This window comes from Topomyia yanbarensis, chromosome 2 (assembly GCF_030247195.1).
Source record: "Topomyia yanbarensis strain Yona2022 chromosome 2, ASM3024719v1, whole genome shotgun sequence".
Lineage (NCBI taxonomy): Eukaryota > Metazoa > Arthropoda > Insecta > Diptera > Culicidae > Topomyia > Topomyia yanbarensis.
Window position 1 is genome coordinate 458,244,683 of NC_080671.1, and position 16,143 is coordinate 458,260,825.

The following is a 16,143-nucleotide window of genomic DNA, read 5'->3' on the forward strand; positions in this document are numbered from 1 at the left end:
ATCTGAGACCTCATTAATAATGGTTAGCAGGAATTACAACGAGTTTGCTTACCAAGATTAGGGCCAACAGCGTCTCTTTAGATGTGCTCATGCTGAACGAATAGTAAATCTTAACAATGAAAATCAGTGAAGGGTAGGATTTCCCACAGTAAGCAGTTTGCCATCAAAACCGTCGTGTCCGTCAACAGTAGTCCGTTTAGAGTAAGCCAGTGGTCCAGAATGCAAATTTAGCAGGAATTTTGAGATTTTACTAAAACTAAACAACTTAGCCTTGTTAAGTCTTTGGAGAAGTTTTCGTAGTTTATGAACGCCCTCTTTTTGTTAAAACAACAGGCGGTCGAAAAAACGATCGGGTCTGAAGGATCATGAATTGTTATACTACTACGGCCTTCAAAAAGCACTGTTTACCGTCGAAGGTAGCATCATGTGCGGTGTCTAAATCAAGTGCAAGCAGTTTTGTCTGCTGGCCTTATCTCGACGATGAAATCACGAGCTACGTTGGGATCTTCATCAAAAGCAGGACCAGAACAACGATCAAAGCTCGAGGTTCCTAATACTTTCCACAGAACTTCTAGTATCAGATGATTGCACACAGTTTACAAGTGCTGAATTCTGGGAGTTCTGTGTCGAAAATGGAGTGGGACACGTTGCAACAGCTCCATACCACAATCCAACGGTCAAGCCCTTCAAGCGAGCGATCAATAAAGTCCAGAAGGGAGAAGGTTCTATCAAAATTGCATTAGATATGTTCCTACTGACCTACCGAATCACTCCAATTCCAAATGCACCCGATGGAAGATCATCTGCTGATGTACTATCATCGGCTCAGAGTATGAATGACTACGTGCGCCACGCAACCGAGCATTGTCGACGGTGACGAACACCGATCAGCAATTCAGGTCGTTCATTACAAAGGACGCCATCTACGCCAAAGTCTATGCCAACAAGAAGTGGACTTGGATACCAAATCGGAAATGATCGGCTAAGTAATGTACAGTAATGGGCGAATGGACAGAAGGATGACCCGATCGCACATAAACCATAGTTACCGATCAAGTAAGCAACATATTTTGCCGAGTGAGTGCAACTTAAACAAGCCTTTAGCGACACATAATTCAAGTCCAGCACAGACAACATCCTCGCTGGAACCCTGACTGCAACCAAAAAACTCAAACGTCATCCAAATCATAATGAAGTTCTTCCTCTTCAACAACGACGTCATCGACTGGCTTCCAATCAGCAAGCCCAACTTGTGCTGCACTGTGCTGAATCTCTGGTTGAAATGTCAAATTAAATTGTTAGGAAAAACAGCCGAACAGGCAGTGTCATTGCCATTCAAAATCTTGACGCACTAGAGCAAAGGGTTCTTTAAACAGTCAGTCAGTATATCCACGGACGACAAACATTAATCGATGACTACACCGTCGATCTCAACTATGTGCGTGGCACGTAGACACTGTAGTCCTTCATGAAGGACTTGTCGCCTGTAAACTCATTTGTTTGCTTTAGACATAATATTATTATTTGGAGGAAGTATCCAGTTTTCTGTCACGGCTTCCAAATCTTCAGAATATATAGCGGATTATCTATGATTTGAAAGATATGGTCACACCGGGTTCAATATGTACAATTTTAAACGGGAAGTCGAAGTCTTTGGTAGAGAATCTTATTCGACATCCGTTTTACCATCAGTTGGTCATTTTCAGAGGTGTTTATTGCACGACCATTGTGGCTCCACAAATTGAACACTTAAAGAATACTAAAGACAGAAATTGTGGAACATATAATAAGATGAAAGAGATAGTAAAGCGAAACCTATCTTCACTCGATGTAAGACATGGGCCCCGATTTTCTTAGCAATTGGTACGAAGATTGTGTAAAAAAAGATCGTCAATTGATCATAAAAGTACCTTTGTTTTCCTCGCATGTGTAAAAAGCTGGGTGGGTAATGAAAGGTACTATGAATGGAAATTCAAATTTAATGTTGTTTGTTTCAGTGGAATGTTATACAATTTTTGTGTGTTCACATGTCTATGTAAAATTCTTCATTCTTTAAACCTGAAGTCTTTCTGAAACTTCACAACCGGAAGTTCGTACGCCTTTTCATTATTCCACAAAAAAATTAATAAACTCGCCTTATTTTCGTCCAACAGATAGAGAACATCCCCTTAAGGGCGTGATTGAAAAGTGAGCGTTACCGATTTATTAAAATATAAGCAATGCTCTTAATCGTCTTTCCGGAGTTCAAGTTGCTTATTTTGCTAATCGTATTAATACAACAAATGATAAATTTCCTAAACTCTCGGCAGCCGGCTGCCCAGAGGAATTTTCACATGATAACGCTATTCGCACACTTACTAACAAATCTCCCCTTCCCGTGATGCATGTGGAGATGCCAAGGATTCCTCGGTCTCTAGCAGTGACGTGTATCGGACTAACATTCCTTCCTTTCCCAGAAGATCTGCATTCGGACGTGGCCGGCGTCGGCATTGGTTCTGGTCAATAACGGAATAGCAACTACGGGCGATCTCTTATGCTTATGCTTATACTTAACAGATAGAGAACTTCCCATTAAGGGACATTGTAATATATACTTAACGCTTAGGTTTACTAATAAACACTTAACTTTATATTTGCCGCGGCAGAGTACACACTAAATTATTGATTGAAAGTCGAATAGAAAACGAAAGTCAGTGAGCACCAAACGGGCGCAAAAATAAGACTCCGCCAAAGACGCTACAAAACCTCGCTATGGCCCTGATGACCGCACTCTCTCTTATATCCCCACAGGAAAGGACTGAGGGACCGCGGAAAGTGAATGATCGGTTGCCAGAGTTGCTTGTTTGGTTGGTCGACGATTTTAATTCTGAGAATGAAAGCCTTCAGTAGACTAGAAAAGATCTTTGAGGACGGACAATAGTGATTCCTTACGGACCAAATCGTTTGAAGGGATGTCCCGAATATTGAGGTGTAAATCATATTGCCGACGTAGGTCTCTACAGTTAACTAAGACGCTCTTAATCTTATATCTTATTTTGCAAGTTCAAACAGGTAGATCGATGTGGAAGATAATATGTAATCATAATGTGGCCTACCCTATATCACGCTGTTGCAGTCTGTCCATTTTTATAGCGACCATTTAACCTTTTGGGGGTAATCAGTTAAAGTACACCAATAACTGCTAAAGTGATCGGTGAGCTTCCCCTGGAAGGCTTTGACTGATCCCAGCAGAGAACCCAGCATAGCTTTGTGAGTGGGTCGTATTAATTCTCAAAAACCTGGACGAATGGGTGCAATTGAAGCAGGATAGCGTGGCCGAGTCCAGTACCACTTTGACTCGCTCCCACTCTTTCATCTAATTCTGAACCATCCGTATAGATTCGAATAGGATCAATATCGCTGCTGATATTCTCGTCTTTTGCATACTGCCCATGATCGCATATCAGTCCCATAAAGATAGACAATCCCATAGAAAACGGGACAAATATACAATCATGGGCAGCATAGAGATAAACTATGAAGAAAAAAGTACCACGAGGCATCAACATCGGAACAATATCATGGATCGGATCAACTCAGTAAGAAAGCAGTACAGTGAACTAAGCGAATCTGTTAGTATTTGGTCCATTATTATCCTCTGATACCGAACCATACATAAATAAGTATTGAACGAGTTTACCTCCATGTAATATATATGATGTTAAACTAATTCAACTGCAGCATGTTCGATATGTGGTATTGGTGCAGTTCAGTACTACTGACTCACTAGATCAATATATCTACAACAAAAACATGACGCACTTCATTGAACGTGATAACGTTAAAGTCCCCGTCTATATGAACAACAAAGTCGACGTTAAACTACATGATTTGTATCCTGGTCCATCTGGTAGCGCAATCCGCAGAATCATGTCGCAATTCAAAATGACGCTTGGAGAAGTTTGTTTCCTGGCATTTCCAACGGTGTTCGTATAGTAAGAATGCGATTGAAACACCCCATTTCTTCTATTGTAACCATAGAACATGGCACCCCTTATGCACAGACCACACTGTGCACATATGACTATCAAACTGCAACGTGTCAGATCTGTGAAAAATCTGCACATTCTGGAAAACCATCCGAAATAAAAAAAAAAAACAATATAACTTTGGATCATATTGTGACAATCACTTCAGTTCCACATTCGATTGGGCCGGGTGGTCTAATTTTAGATCTGACGGTACTGATCCCATCTCCCAATCTACAAAAGCAATATGTTCCATCGAGAAAAAATGATCAATATCCATGTGAATTCACTCCCAACCTGTTGAAACTATCTATCCAATAGCAAACACACCGATCTAGTAATCATTAGCACGAAATGACCCTGATCAGTTATCAAATTTTTTGTTGTTCGAAAGAAATTGGGAGATTAAATTCTATATTTAACTGTAGCATACTGTGGCAATTTCTTAGTGGTTCTCCCCCAGCAAATCTTGTCCGTTAAAATACTGCACTGAATTCCAGTCTAACAACACTACATACTAAACAAGATTACGTTTTCTGTCCTTCTTCTATTCTCCAGCTTGCTTCTGGCAGTTTTCTTAACTGGCTTTGAGGTGCTGTAAAATGCATATTTTCACCAATTGAAAAAAAATATCATTCCAACATTGTCCGACGTCAGCTGAATTCCCTATGATCCCGAACCAATCATCTTGGCCTGCTCCTAAGAAAACTTGCCCACCAGACATCGGTCATCATGATCCCAATTTTAACCAGCTGGTAGCTTGTAGTAAAAAAATTATTTCTCGTACTCAGTACTACAGTGCAGTTTTCACGTACGTCGTACTAATGCCGGGTTTGCTTGCTCGGTTCCGCTCTGACCAAGCGAACTTCAATGATCCTCCTCAGTAGGTATTCCAAGTATACGTGTCGCTCCGCTGTGCCTGAAAATATTCGGCAACGCGAATTTAGATATTTTAAGCGGTCCGCAGGTGAGGTAGCAGAAGACACACCATATAAAATATTCACCTACGCAGCATGTGAATCGCTAGAACAAAATTCATAGTGAATTTTTGATGCAGCGTGTTCCCTGTTTCTTCGTCTGCGGATAGCTTTAACATAACGCACACGACTGTAGACGATTCGATCAGTACTTTGACATATCGGAGACAGCATGCATGCGCTGAAGCTCCGCAGAATCCTCCACGGCACACTAGATTTGTTCTTCAATAAGGAAGTGGCGAAGTCCCAGAAACTGTAATGATCCGATCCAAAATTGTTATGAAAAATAACAGCAGTGTTGGCAATTTCGTGCCTTTTGCTACCAAACATCAAAATTTGACAGTAGGGGAGACCGGGACTAGTTGGCAGTGTTTTCAGTTTTCAATTTTTACCGCTTTGATGTAGGTAGATCTTGCAAAGTAGAACACGCGGCATGAAAGAGCAGACTATTGGCAACATCTTTGATTTTTTAAAAAGTGTTTGATGCATTTTCTCCTTTTTTAGAGACAAAAATATGTGACGCGGAAAACCCGCCAACTTACCCCGGCCCCGGGGTAAGTTGGCGGTATGTGAGGATATGCCAAAAACTAAGCAATCAAATGGAGATTCAATTAACTCAAGAGTCCTTTTGGAAGGTGCTGAATGTCTTTTCGAGAAAACTGTATATTAACCGATATTTGCTATTATATTTCAGTTTCAATACCCCAGCATTTTGACTTACTCCCTATTCAAAGGCAAATTTTCGAAATTTTCCGTGCAATTGGCTGGAATTAATGTCTCCTACATTGGCGAGATACACAAGAAAAAGATTTAGGAGAGTAAGAACTTTGGAGTGAATTCCAATAATAAAAATTTTTGATGACTTTTTTGCACTGTAAATAGTACCGCCAACTTGCCCCGCGTGCAACACCGCCAACTTACCCCAACCGCATTTTTTATTAAAAACTATTTAAAAAATAACTTTTGTTTGTGGATAGATGTAATATCTAGACGGATACTGAAAGCTCTTTTCACGCGCTATCGAAAAATATAACCATTCGGGAAATAGATTGAAAATCACCCTAAATACCGCAAAGTATTTAAAATTTAGAAACTTACTTGGTATGTTCGAAAACACAATATCGCCCACAGTTTCAACAAAACAAAATGTTTTGCAACAAAAACACATCGGATAATGTATTTGAGGAGTGTGAGTAGGCTAGAACGTGACGTAACATATTTTTGTTGAAGAAAAAAATGTTACTTACTTAAGAAGAGGGGATAATGTCATTTGTAACACAAATAGTAAAATGCGTCAATTTTGAGCAATTTTTAAGCAATTTTTAATGCACTGAATCATTTGCTTCGCTTGTTTTATACATCGATGAAAATGGAAAAAATAGATCTACAAAAACGTGACTTTTGAATGAGTTTTTGAAGCTAACCTAATTTTTTAAACAATGGATAAAAAATTGAAACTAAAATCCTGACCCACACAAATGTTTTTAAATGCCGTTTTAATTTTAATATTTTATAAAACATTCACTTCAACATACCAGAAATGAAACAAGTTTTTCTCTAGAAAAATAATAATTCATTTTGCTATAATTGTGCCTAATTATGAAAGAAAACCAGTTTCATATACTACACCCAACCTTTTTAACTGGTCTTCTTTCGATGCAAGATGTTTTCATATTTTCGCTTTCCAATAGTTTCAATTTAAATTCTTTCGATGCCCGTTTACATTCGAGTTTGGCGGAATAGTCATATAGCCAGCCGGACGGCCCTCGCTTAAATTGCCAGTTGATAGAATCACCTTACTTCCACAGGATTTCCAATCTGAGCAGAACGCCTTAGCGCCACACCGTGTTGTACACCTTGGTGATGTCCAGCATGGCAACTTCGACGTGTAGACAGCCTGTCAATACTTTACTGATACAGTCACGTTGATGAAAGTTCCGAGTCCCTTCCAGAAGGCTAATTGTCGGTGGTCTAGGAAGTTACTTTTCTTGAAAAGGGTTGCCAAACGGCAGTTGACAAGCCTTTCGATGATTGTAGCAGAACTGGGGAAAAGGCACTTCCGACATCGTTTGGGAATCAATACAATTGGGGAGGTCCTCCAGCTATCTGGGAAAAACTCTCCTTACCAAATCCTGTTCAAAGCCCTCAGCAAACCGGATCCACCTGTAGATGGCATGTGTCTGTTCAATGATTTACCTCGCGTTCATCATAACTCAGCTGTCATCTAAATGACGGTGAAACACTTGTGTGCGTAAAACTCCAGTCTGGGACGAATTTGGTAGGGGAAGCCCCATGGTTTGCTTTGCGCGTTGAAAAGACACAAAAGTGTCTCAAAATGTCTGCCAATCTCATAAGCTACCGTCGTAGGATCGCCGAATACGGTGCTTTTAGAAGAAAGTCTAAATCCGCTTTATCGCCTCGGGACTATCGGATGCGTTGATCGAATCTGACACCGCAAGCAACTCATCATAACCTGTATTTAACATTTTACAAAACAATTCAAACATATGAAAACTATGAGCTTTATGCTCCGACCGAATTAGTTCACAAAATCCCCTAACACACCCCTTAATTCTTCTGATATGCTCCCGTGTGACTATTATCTGTATCCGAAACTGAAGTTATGGCCATGCGTCCTTTATTCGTGCACACTTAAAATAGGCATTAAAATTTTAGGAAACAGAAGTTCTGCAATGTCTCGATAGCTTTGATTGATTAATTGATTACTCATGTGCAGATGATGTGGCACATTTGTGAAAATAGCCGAATTCATTCGCTTTTTTTTCAAAAATTTCAATCGGAAAAATCATAACCTTTACACAATCTTCATAAGTATCAATATTTTCGGGGATTGGAAACCTATTAATTTGTTTTCATGAAGATATTTCCAAAGGTTTGGAAAAAAACCTGCTTTTATCGTTTTTAAAGGCTTTTTCAGGGTTCTCTTCTTACAAGTTTGTGATTCAGTAGTCGATTTAAACATACTAATTGGTTTCCGGAAATATATGAGCATTAGAAGAATACACCTTTTGAAGGCCCAAAATTTGGTTATAAATTTATTATTATAATTTGAAGTTAAGGTTTCGACTTCGTCTCATCAGTATGATGCAGCCAACTTGACCGTAAGCGTTGGCATTACTTGTGTTCACTTGTAAACGGGTGGCCACTGAAATTTTGTTGTCAGTACTATCAAACTGACGATCTCGAGATTAAAAATATGAAATCGGTAGCCCTTGTGACACGCGGCAAATCATACTCCGCGAAGTCATTTTCGTACATCAAACCACACTCCCCGGCCAAAAAAAAATCTGTTCCAAATCTAGACGCCGTCAAAATTCGGAACGTGTGTCGCAACCAACTCAACTAATACACGCAAAACCAATAAATTTCCCCTTCACCTTTGCAATCGGTTCTTTTTTTTCCTGTTCTTGTGTAACATACAGCCATAACATACATACATGGTGGCTAGAGAGAAGGGCGATGCAATTTAGTCCCGAAACGCATTTCCCATGTTCTTTCTTCCGTGTGGTGCTCCGATGTGGCCCCGGTGTGTACTAACGCAGCTCAATCTAGTTACCGTGGCGTGGGGAGAATGTGGGTATTGAGGCGAGTGTCAGGAGTCGCCTACTATGCGAAGATTTAGATAATTTTGGGAATTTGAAATGAAGCAAAACAATGTCTAAAGGTTTTCTTCTTCAATGTGTAAACATTTTTTTCTCAGTAGAAATCGGAAGTTAATAAATTTTGTCCTAATGCCTATTTTGTTATTTTTACTGAAAATCCTCTAAACGTTAGGGATTACTGATAAAATCAAAAGTTTCAGTTCATTCTACAATTTTTCAGAATTTGTTTCACCTGCAAGAGTTTTTGCACAAACAATAATAGAAGGCCCCAATTTGCATGATTTTTTTTTTAATTTATAGAATTCTCGTAACAAATTAAATTTTCTATGAGAATGGATCGTTATAACAAACTACAATATTTTTACAATTGTTCGAAACTGGTTATTTTGGGAAACCCGTACATTCCACAAAAGGCTACTCTTGTCCTGAACAAGTTCATATATTGAACTGTTGTCGGATTTGAACAAATGACTGTATATTTTTAGTAACTAGTACTGTAAAGTCTGGACATGACAATGGCATTTTTGTAAATAAAAATCCTCATTAGAGTATCATTGATATATTACATAGAAATAATAATTGTAAATGTGTGACCAAAATCACCCCGCTATACAATACACAACATGACTGCAACCGGACTGGTACTGTGCGAATAGAAGTGCAAAGCAGGATCATCATAAATTTCAAGCGACCCCCTCTCCCATCGTGTTCTGCTCTGCCTGTCCGCCTGATTGTGACGACGACGCCGACAACGGTTCAGTGGTGCATTTTTATTAAAACAGCATAACAAAGCAGGCGAATACAACCGTCATCATCATCATCGTCGTCGTCACCAACAGCAACATTAGTGTCAACTGTGCGTTGTTGTTTTTTCTACTGCTGTTTTCTCTACTCTAGTGAAGTTTATGATTAATTCGACGAACATTGTCCTCCCACAAATTTGCTGGTGAAATATATAAAAGTGCGTCGTTTGGTGAAAGTGAAAAAGTAAGCTCTCTGAACAGGAATTAAGTGCATGCAATCCGGTCAACGAACCTGCCTTATCGCAACCACAGCAAGAATAACAACAGCAGCCTAGAACATGGCCATTTCTAATGAGAAACAACGAAGCCGGATGCATAATGAAGACAAACTGCAGCGTGGACAGGATGTGTATGTATTTTTCATATCTTGTAGCAACTTTGCATATTGGATTAGAATTAATAGCTTGTTGATGTTGAAACGAAAAACAAACGCAAATGTTATGCATAATGGTGTTAAATGCTAATTTGAGAGTCTGCTTATTTTTCCTAAACATTTCCTAATTGTTCACCCGAAAATTTAGAAAACTATCACATCCTTGTCGGAACATAAATTTAAATTTACGTCGCTTGCGAGCAACACGAGCAAAGTTCCCAACGGATCTATCTCCGTTAGAGATAATGATTTCCATCTTACATCACCCAGCCCTGCGGCGGAACTTCTTTTTCCCAGCACGCACTTTGCAATTACCGATCGTCTAAATTAGGCAATAAAATCTAATTTTGCCATTTGTTTGTACCCACGCACGTTGCCCGCCCTAGGGGACCCCCGAATTAGGAATTAGCGAAACTTAATTTCCCTGGGAGTTTCTAGCGGTTCATTTATCTATCGGCAGCAGAAGAGCCCTCTAACCCCGAGAACGAAGCGAGTGTGATGTGAGTTGGTTTCGTTTCGTTTTCTCATCCTCCTTTCCTTTCCACAGTAGTGACACGAATCGAACGAAACTGCGCGGAGTGGTGTTCATTAATCTTCTGTCACACTATCGAGTTTCTTTGTTTTATTCTGTCGAACGATTGCCAACGCTGAATAGTAATTCCGACTGAAGTTTTTAGATATCTTCTCCGGGGATTGATAGACGGATGGCGAGATCAGGGGTGGGGCAGATCCAAGCAAAACGTGGTGCACGTATTTTGCTGATCTATCGTCGTGAGAGTGCATTTTACAGCGAAAAGTCGATAATGCTATTTATATTAAATTTTGTTGTCTCTGAAAAGTTGTCTATGTAATTAAAAAGTTACAACCCCAACCACTTCTTTGAGAGGTGGAAATCAGTTACAGTGCTATAGAAGATAAATGAAATAAATTTATAAATGAACTGACGACATGTATGGTTATTTTGAAACCCATACCGATCACAACTATTCATAGAATAGAATAGAAACATTCCAAAAGGAAAATTGTCATCCATAATTGTGTAGTTCCTTTTTTCGGACTCTAAAAAGCAACGATCAAAGGTTGGATTACTTTTTCCCTCCATACCTTTCATTACAATGGTAATACGCATTGTTATGTCTGAGTGGGCAGTGATTTGACTCTGCACTTTCGCTTTGATACAACTTACTGATGTTTTGAGATGCAACTGAGTTTCTGCTTTTTATTCGTTTTAACAAGAGTTCAGTGGAAGGTTCAGATTAGCTAGCAATGGCCTTGCAGTTGATTGGTTTATTGTTGATTTAAAGGGCGAACACGAAATTATTGCGACACATTCAACAGGGCATAACTTTTTTACCATTGGGTAAAAATCAACCAAATTTTGCACACTTTCTCATTGATGTGTATTGTTTACATGCTGTCAAACTCGAAGTCGTGTTTTTCGATTCAACGAAAATGGAGGTGAACCAACGCGAGTCGAGAGAACAAATTCTTTCCAAACACCTGGAATTTCCTGACCTGTCGCACCGGCAGTTGGGAAAATTGTTGAACATTCACCATTCAACCGTCTCCAGAGTGTTGAAGCGGTTCCAGGAGCGGTTGACGTTGGACCATGGCAAAGTAGCTGGAAGAAAACCGGGACCGGAGAACAAAAAGACGGAGGGAAAGGTGAAGCGGACGATTAAAGCAAATCCCAACGTCTCAAGCCGTGATTTGGCTAAAAAGATCGGCATGTCGCAGAGCTACGTCCAGAATGCAAAGAAGAGAGCTGGACTACATACATACAAGGTACAGAACTTCCCAAACCGCGATGAGCGGCAACAATCGACGGCTAAAACTCGGGCACGGACGCTCTACGAGAAAATGCTGACAAAATATGGCTGCTGTGTGATGGACGACGAAACGTATGTAAAAGCCGATTTTAAGCAAATTCCGGGGTTGGAGTTTTTCACCGGCAAGAGCAAGTTTTATGTGGACGACAAATTTAAGAAGAAGAAAATGTCGAAGTTCGCCTCCAAATATCTCATTTGGCAGGCCATCTGCTCTTGCGGACTGAGGAGTGAGCCTTTCGTGACAAAGGGCACAGTAAATGGCGAGATCTACAAATCTGAGTGCCTCGAGAAGCGCCTTTTGCCGTTCTTGCAGCAGCACGACGAAGCTCCGCTTTTTTGGCCAGATTTGGCATCATGTCACTATTCTAAAAGTGTCCTGGAGTGGTATGAGGCCAATTCTATCCATTTTGTTCCAAAGGACATGAATCCGCCAAACTGTCCGGAGCTGCGCCCGGTGGAGCAGTACTGGGCAATGATGAAGCGGTAACTTCGGAAGAGCAAGAAAACAGTCAAAGACGAGAGGGACATGTTAAGAAAATGAAAAAAAAAACTGAGAAACTGGTACCGGATGACACTGTAAAGACTTTGATGGAGGGCATCATGCGAAAATGCGTTCAATTTTACACTCAAGGCTCCATCGATTAACTTTTCTTTTGATTTTTGAAGTAAATATATGTATAAAACTACCCTAAAATTTTGGTTTGATTTTAAATATTATAAGAAAATTGGCATGACATTTCCGGTGTCGCAATAATTTCGTGTTCGCCCTTTAGTATTAAAGACCGCGGTAAATCTATTCCAGTACCCGTTTTTCGTAGATCGAAACAATTCATGATTTACAAAATTGCATAGATGTGACGAATTTGATTTTGTAAACTTTTTGGGAACTTATATGTGCTTTAAAAGATATTCACCGATATTCTGTTCAATTCAGACAAGTTTAGCGACCTTAGAGTAAATCTAAAAACGCCAAGGAAGTTAATACATTATCAGGAGAATTTAATAAGTCTCTGTGACGTTCTTTGAATTTAAGAAAAGTTTTTAACGATTTTTAAACATCAAAAAGATCTTAAGAACATTTAAGATTCTTAAACGTCAAAAAGATCTTCTACGGAGCACAGGTTACTCTTACAACATTCAGAATTTGAGTATTTTTTTGCATCTTATGGCCTTCGGACTTGCCAAAGGATTTTTCAGTATCTTTTGAGCACACCACACCCTTATTGGTACGTGAGGTACGTGAACAAAGTGACCCATCTTCACAGTTCTGCGGTTAATGCATATGCCAATTGGTACGAAATAGTCGATTCTTAAGTAGGAGAACGATCGCTAAACCACCTTCAACCTTTCCGTTGGTCCTGGCTCCACGACCTAGTGTAGGTGAAAATGTAAACACGTCTTCTTCCGGTCTCCAAAAACATCCCCAGAAGTCGTTCTGTGGATCAATCATCCATTTGAAAACTTGTCTGGATTCCAGTTACTGGCGACAAGACTTTCATGAAGAACTAACGCGTTTACGTGCCCACGTACAAAGTTGAGATTAATGGTGTAGTTATCGATCGAACTTGGCATGCGACAAAATGGTAGGTCCCTTCAAACTAGTGACGTGAACCTTTTACGAAACCGCTTTTCATCTTCTTCGACAAGGATCGTTTGCATATTGGTGTGTTTGTGCCGCGCGTCATGCATGCAGTATTACATTAATTACAAGCAAATGGGTCTTTGCAAGAATAATTTTTTCTCTCTCTTGAAAGGTTGCTAAATATACCAGCAAGAAACAATTCTGCCACAAATCTGAAGCAAACAGCACCTGGTCTTGGACAATTCAGAAGAAATAAAATGTTTCCAACGCTTCCAGGAACACCGAAAATACCATGTGACATTTCAACCAGAGATTCAACTTATTATAGGATTGGTTGGACCTAGATTGGGATCCGGCAACTTTGTGATATTGCGGAGTTCCTCCCGGCATCGAGGAGACCTATTAATGTGGGGGTACAGTGAATAATAAATACAGACGTCACGAAAGAATGTGTCTATAGATTTTGTTCTACTTCCACCTAATTTTTGTGGCGTGTGTCGAGTGTCATCCAGAAGACAACGTCTATAGTTTTAGGAGCAATAACAGATGTCCTCGCAAGGGGAAAAGTCATCCTAATCATTTTCTGTGCATTTGTCACACCGAGCCTTATTTCTACAATGACCCATTTGATAGTACAACGCATGATGCACGATACAAATAGCGGAGCAAGTAGACGAACTATGTCGAACATGACGCAATTAGACAAAGTAGTCCCACCAAAGGTCATCCGATACAAGTTCGAAGGAACATACAATTTTGCCCCGTCCTGTGTGATAACAATTAAAAATCTTCACTCACTGGCGCAAGGGGATCAACAAACAACCAACTCGAACCGGTGAACACACCTTCGATTTTAACTTTGTGAACGGGTATGTAGACGCGTAAAGACTTACCGTCAGTTATATCATTTGTTTGCTTTAGAAAGAATCTGAGAACCACATTTTGAGTTTTTCAGGACGAACTTTCAAGTTATTTGTCACGGTTGAATATTTCTGTCTCAGTTCTTTCGAAATCTATAGAATGCTTAGAGTCCGACGCAAAGTAGAAATTTAAATAATACGAAGGAACAGACATGTCAGTATGTTGGCCTAGATATACAGTCTCCTAAATAGATGCTCCGTTCGTTGTGTTGGTTTCATTTTCCGCGAAATATGCAAACATTTATAACCGACAAAAAATTAAAAAAAAAAAGATTAAAAGATTGACGTTTCAGTTATGAAATATTCTGAGAAATGAAAATCGAGGGAAGGGAATTCGAGGTAATAGAATTCGGGATAGTGCAGTAGAACTTATGGCTATCAACTATCAATAAACCTTTCCAATCACAATCCCAAAACTTCTCCGGAAGGAACGAAAAAACTACATTATTTGATTACACGTTACATAACGTCACAAGCCAACATGGTTTTTGCGCTCAAAAACCGTGATTGATTGAAGTTCTTGTTCCACGGTCCAGCGCAGTCAAAATGAAATTACATTTCAATCGTATTCAGAGAAAATCCGCAGTATCAACTCACCCAGCGTTCATGCCACAGCGGGCGACCCCCCCCCCCCCTTGATGCATCATTGAAGCATCACTTTCTCCCTGGAGACTAATCTGTTCGCTTTTTACTGTGCAATGCATCGAAAACCTGCTGCACTATGTGTATGTAGGTAAGTACCTCCGGATCCGGCAGAGTAGAGACAAAGCTCTGCACACATCGAGAGTCCGGAAAGTGATGGTCATTCGGTCATACTGCTAGGGGTTTCCGCATTTTCTACTGCACGGAACGGACTCGCTGTGCGCTCAGGGACTGCAAAACCAACAACCAGTCTGTGCGGTGTGCGGTAGACTACGGAGGATTTCGGGTGTGCTACCCGATCGGTGATGGTTCCTGACTAGCTAACCACATGTGTGGTGTGATATCATATCTCATACGGGCACCGGGGTTTGATGCGCATCCCGAAGATAAAAGAACGGATGCTGGGCTGGGTACCCACTGATAGAAGTGGTTATTTCCGCGTAAATTGATGTGTAATCGTCACACTGCGGGACACTGGGTCTTTAACCAAGCGTTTACGCTTTAATGTCTACGTCTACGGTGCTGACCTGAGAGTATTTAAATTTTATCGTCTAAATTAGTGCTAGGGGAAGAGTCGGTAACAAACCGTTCATCGGTCAGAAACCAGCACACTCCAATTAACTTGAAAGTGCCCCCGAGAGGTATCATTAGCTTCAGCTGCTAATTAAATTTAACATTCAGTATGGTTATTATAGAGAGAAAAAAAGTTTAGCTGAGCAAAAAGGCACAACCAATTTCAATTAGCGTTAGAGAAGAGATTGCAGTCAGTGTCGTACTTTCCCGCAGTCTTCCAGAAGCTTGCAGTGATCATGAACGGGCTGGACCTCATCAACATTTTTTTCCCTTCCACTCTGAGATGTTCAACTTTCCTTCTTGGCGTGAAATAGCCAACTTAGCTAGAGCTGGCGCCACAAAGGAAATGGAATGGCAGCGATGACGACAGACGTCTTGCAGCTCAGCTACCATCGTGAAATACATATTTAATTGAATCTGATGTAATTTCTAGTTGGTTAAATTCCTTGTAGTAATAACAATTTTGCTCTGAGAAAAGATGCAGTTGCTTACTGTTGGGTTAGGTTTTGCTACGATTTTACTTCTTGCGGATTATTTTTGATAGATGATGCTGGCATGTGTCGAATGACAGTAGCATTTGATTACTGTACCGACAGGTTACAGTTCTGGAAAGGATTTCGTTTCCGTTCTTCAGCGTTTTTGATTATCTTTCCTTTGCTTTAGGATCCTGGGGAGGCATTGGCATGAAAATATTGCAGGTTTTTATGTTGTTTAATACACTACCTTTTGTGTTGCAGGTGTTACTTATTTGAGTTGGACATTATAAACAAATAGTGTCAGTAGGATCGAAGCACTATAGTCAGTATTAGTGGAC

General features: G+C 40.1%; 1 protein-coding gene across 11 annotated transcripts in view; it reads left to right on the forward strand.

Moving 5' to 3' along the window:
- The window catches only part of LOC131685888 (uncharacterized protein CG43867), a 1,093,825-nt gene that overhangs the window by 1,009,136 nt on the left and 68,546 nt on the right, over nucleotides 1-16,143 (forward strand). Inside the window, exon 2 of one of the 11 annotated variants that reach the window (XM_058969905.1) lies at nucleotides 9,505-9,759. The exons of the other annotated variants lie outside the window; for them this stretch is intronic. The gene's annotated coding sequence lies outside the window, so the exon portion shown is untranslated. The remainder of the gene's footprint in view (nucleotides 1-9,504; nucleotides 9,760-16,143) is intronic. 11 annotated transcript variants of the gene reach the window in all.